Here is a 5,079-nt window from a genome sequence, read left to right as displayed (position 1 = left end):
TGAAGGGGTGCCCCCCGCATAGGGGAGCCTCATGCACAAGGAGTGCACTCCATAAGGAGAGCTGCCCAGTGCAAAAGAATGTGCAGCCTGCCCAGGAATGGCACCGCACACACGGAGAGCTGATACAGCAAGATGATGCAACCAAAAGAAACACAGATTCCCATGCTGCTGACAACAACAGAAGCAGACAAAGAAGATGCAGCAAATAGACACCGAGAACAGACAACCAGGGTGGGGGGGTGGTAAGGGGAGAGAAATAAATAAATAAATAGATCTTTTAAGAAAATAAAAAGAAAACTGACTCGGAAGCTGGCTTAAGTGAAATGCGGGTATCTATTCCTCCCATGATAAGACCTATCATACAAAGGATTATACTCAACTACTGTTTTTAGATTTGAGTTTCTGTCAATAAAAAGTGTGGTTCATGTTTTAATTTTATGTAGTACATACTGGCAAAATGATATTTTTTGAAAATGCAGAAATTTGAATACTTGGCACCATATACGACCTATTCAAATGGTGGGATAACCTAAAAAGAGCTGATGCTAGAACCCAGTTTGATGCAGCAGGATTCTGAGTATACTGGAAGGTAGGAAAGTAGCCAGAGAGAATGCACAGAAGTGATGAATGTGAGGTGTCAGGGGTGGAGCTCTGACTGACAAAGCAGGGAGGTTGGAGGGACCCACCTTGCATTAAGTATGCATGCTCAGGTGGCCATTGCCAGTGATACAAGAGGAGCTCTGTCTCTCCCCATCAGCCAAGTCCCTCAGCCTTGGTGGGTGCCTGCCAGGGTGGTGCTGCAGCCCTACCTTCCCAACATCCACATTGTTCACTTGTCACCACTGCCCACCTGCCTCCAAGTCCCATGTTCCTGGAACCTGCCTCCTCAGGGCATTACACCTTCAACTCTCTCCCTCAGACTGACTGGAGCAGCCTGGGGCTAAGAATACAATAGGACAAGGAGAGGTATGGAGGACCCACCCTGTGAGGCAGGAGGCCTCAGGACACACCTTGGGCTGACCTCACATCAGAGCAGATACTGGAGCAGCCATTGGGGCAGCTCTGTCCCAATCAACCCTTTAGCACTCAGGGGCAGTAGGGCAGCATGACAGTGGCTTCCCATAATTCCCTGTGGCCAGAAGACCCACCAGCACCTGCAGGCACTGGGCACTAAACCTCTCTCATGTTGGCACAGCAGTCTTCCCTGTCCCCCAGACCACCAATAGACACCGTGGTTATGAACTCCCAGTAGGTCAGTGGCAGAATAACTTGTGCTCCTCACTGCTTACACTTTCTGCTCCAAGCCTCAGGCCTTCTAATGGGCTCCATCCATGCCCATTCATGCTTTGACTACTTCACCCTGGCTATCCTTCCCAATGGCCCTAGAACAAGGGAGGCCTCAGCAGATGGATGGGAAGTTGTGGGAAGAGGTTGAAGGAGAGTCATTGCCTCTGAAGTGGTAGATGCAGCCCAGGAGGGCCTTGCCAACATTGTGTAGGACCACCTTCCCTCAATTTACCCATCCAGGTGTGTGCTGATGAGGAGGAATATCCTCCAGTCCTGGATATGCAGGGCAGCATGGCCTCCTCACCAGTTTCTACAGGGTCTACTTGCAGCCCAGAGACCTGAAAAAGGTGCAATGAGCACTGTCACCATGCTGACAACCTCCTACATGCAGAGTTTATGTGCACCTGGCCCAATCCCCATTCACAGAAGTTTCATCGAGCTCCACAGAGCTGAAGTGAGCCATTTCATGTACTTCTAGAAGGGCACTGAGACCACAACGTTCTGTCAGGAACAGCTAATAATCAGGATACATTCCTAGCTAATCCTCCCCACCTGCCAAGCGTTGGTGACAGTTCCTGAGGGCACATTGAAAATCTACTGCCGGCTAGTGTCAGAAAAGGCCTCCACCTGCATTGCTTACTCCCTGTGTCTTGTTCAGGTGACTGGATCAGGACTTGAACAGCTTTCAAAAATTAATCCACCGAGCAATCCCAGGAAGTCCCCATAAGCAAACCTGGATGACTTGCCCTGGGCTCCTGGTGTGTTGGCATGAGAATGACACACCGAGAGGATTTGAAAATTTTCCAAGGTGTTCATAAAACCAAGGAGCAACAACCAGTATCCATACAAGATCTGTGGTCCATCTCAGGGAAGAAAAAGCCAGACTCAAGCATTTTCCATCAGTCTACATGAACTACATGTATTTTCCATCAGTCTACATGAAAATGTTTGGTGGCATCATATGCCCTTAGGTGAGTGCCACTGAAAAGGGGTCTGGGTTGCACTCTAATAGGAAATTCCATCTGACTGGAAGGTCATGATTTTAGAATTGTGACAGAATTTTCCTGGAACCTCATCTGCAGATTGCCAGTTGAATTGATATAAGTCATAGAGAACTTCCCAAAAGGCCAGGCTTCCCATCAAAAGGGTCCAGTGGTTCAGTTGGCCATTTTAGGTGGTCCGCAGCGGCGCCATTACAGTGAGGAGGTGGCAAAAGGGGCCGCCACTGCTTCTTTTTCTTTTTAAGTGCAACCAAAAAGAGCAGGAGTGCACGTCACACGAGAGTGGGAGGTGAGGGGACAGGCCAGAGAGAGGCGCAGTAGCTTTTGCAGCCACGCATGCTCCCTCTTTGTCTTGTGTGTCTCGCGAGGTAGAGCAGGTACGCGGCAGCAGCGGGGATTACTTGGCTGCTAGTTTCAGTTCAGGGCAGCAGCGGGGTTTAGTCTCAGCGGCGGCGGTGGAGGCAGTAGTACGAAGTCGGAGGAGCAGTTTGGCGAGGACGGGGTGATGGCGGTGGTAACGGAGGCAGTAGGCGCCTCGGCGGGTGAGCAGGAGGGAGCCATGGTGGCGGTGGAGCAGGGGGCAGCGGCAGTGGTGGGTAACGAAGCTGGGACCAGGGGCAGAACCGCGGCCAGAGGGACCGAAGGGGCAGCGCCGAGTTGTAGGGTGCAAAGATCTATGCCAGTAAGAATGAGGAGGATAAAGGGAAAATGTTTATAGGAGGCCTTAGCTGGGACACTACAAAGAAAGATCTGAAGGACTACTTCTCCAAATTTGGGGAAGTAGTAAACTGTACTCTGAAGTTAGATCCTATCACAGGGTGATCAAGGGGTTTTGGCTTTGTGCCAAACAACATAAATTGAATGGGAAGGTGATTGATCCTAAAAGGGCCAAAGCCATGAAAACAAAAGAGCCTGTTAAAAAAAATTTTTTGTTGGTGGCCTTTCTCCAGACACACCTGAAGAGAAAATAAGGGAGTACTTTGGTGGTTTTGGTAAGGTGGAAATCATAGAGCTCCCCATGGACAACAAGACCAATAAGAGGCATGGATTCTGCTTTGTTACCTTTAAAGAAGAGGAACCAGTGGAGAAGATAATGGAAAAGAAATACCATAATGTTGGTCTAAGTAAATGTGAAATAAAAGTAGCCATGTCAAAGGAACAGTATCAGCAACAGCAACAGTGGGGATCTAGAGGAGGATTTGCAGGAAGAGCTCATGGAAGAGGTGGTGGTCAGCAGAGTGGTTATGGGAAAGTATCCAAGCAAGGCCATCATCAAAATAGCTACAAACCATACTAAATTATTCCATTTGCAACTTATCCCCAACAGGTGGTGAAGCAGTATTTTCCAATTTGAAGATTCATTTGAGGGTGGCTCCTGCCACCACCTTGCTAATAGCAGTTCAAACTAAATTTTTTTCTATCAAGTCCCTGAATGGGGACCTTGGGTCCCTCTGAAGTTTAATTCTGAGTACTCATTAAAAGAAATTTGCTTCATTGATTTATTTCTTAACTGCTATGCTTCAGAATCAATTTATTTTATGCCCCTTCCCCAGTATTGTAGAGCAAATCTTGTGTTAAAAGTCCAGTGTGACAGTGTCATGATGTAGTAGTGTCTTACTGATTTTTTAATAAATCCTTTTGTATAAAAACAAAACAAAACAAAAAAACAAAAGGGTCCAGTGTTCCCAGGATGGGAAGAGCTCTCTGATGAAAAGCACTGTGTGGGAGCACACCCTCCTGAGCAAGGTATCCAAGCTCTGCCCAGCAACAGGACATGGAGAAGTCTGCAACCATGCTCTTCCCCAACACCCCAACCACATGTTCATTTTCTGCTCCCCTTGCACTCTTGACCCTCTTAGGCAAGCTCATGGGGACCACAGAGCAAGAAGGTGGCTCTAACCTTAAATATAAGCCCACTTATTGTATGAGTCTCCAGAAGTCAGAAAGAGGACCTAATCCAAATATTTGAACCCTGAGCTCTTCTTAACTACTTTACTACTGTACTACTTTTCCAAAAACTAAAAAAGTAAACCTAAAAAGGGAAAGAAAATATTTGGAAACTCTGTTTCTGCTAATAGCGTAATATACAAAACATAAAGAGAATTACTATAACTCAACAAAAGGACAAAGAGCCCCATTAAAAAATGGGAAAATGGCTTGAATAGACATATCTGCCAAGAATATATACAAATGCCCAAAAAGCATTGCGGCGGCTTGCTTGGTCGGTAGAGGTGGGGTCTGGCTGTGGACGAGGGGTCGGTCCAGCTCTGGATGAGGGGTCGGTCCCGCTTGGGACGAGGGGTCGGTCCCACCTGGGACGAGGGGTCGGTCCGGCAGCAGACGAGGGATCGGTCTCACAAGGGGTTGCGCGGTTCGGCTGATGGGGTCGCCCGGCGAAGCCGGCGACGTAGGGGTCGCCCGGCGAAGCCGGCGACGAAGGGGTCGCCCAGAGAAGCAGGCGACGAAGGGGTCGCCCAGAGAAGCAGGCGACGAACTGGGGACAAGGGAGGCCAGGCCCTTGTCGGGGGCTCTCAGGACTGGAGGGCGCACGGCAGAAGAACTACCGCGGAGACAAGGTAAACATGCAAGTCCCCTTTACTGAGGGAGAGGCAACAGTTTTATAGGGGCTGGGGAAGGCTGATTGGTCGAAGCCACGCCCTGTTCTGATTGGTTGCCGGCGAAAGGTCAGTGGGCGGTACTGGACGGGGGAGGGGTGGTGGTTAGGGATTGGCTGTCGCTGTTGCTGGGGGAAGGGGCAGGGTTTAGGGATTGGTGGCTGCTGTTGCTGGGG

The 5,079-nt window shown here is 49.2% G+C and overlaps 1 pseudogene; it reads left to right on the top strand.

The window, feature by feature from the left end:
- Positions 1-1,639: 1,639 nt before the first annotated feature.
- On the top strand, positions 1,640-3,666 carry LOC131275813 (heterogeneous nuclear ribonucleoprotein D0 pseudogene; annotated as a pseudogene).
- Positions 3,667-5,079: the final 1,413 nt, after the last annotated feature.

This window comes from Dasypus novemcinctus, chromosome 24 (assembly GCF_030445035.2).
Source record: "Dasypus novemcinctus isolate mDasNov1 chromosome 24, mDasNov1.1.hap2, whole genome shotgun sequence".
NCBI classification, from domain to species: domain Eukaryota; kingdom Metazoa; phylum Chordata; class Mammalia; order Cingulata; family Dasypodidae; genus Dasypus; species Dasypus novemcinctus.
This window is presented reverse-complemented; position numbering and strand designations above follow the sequence as displayed.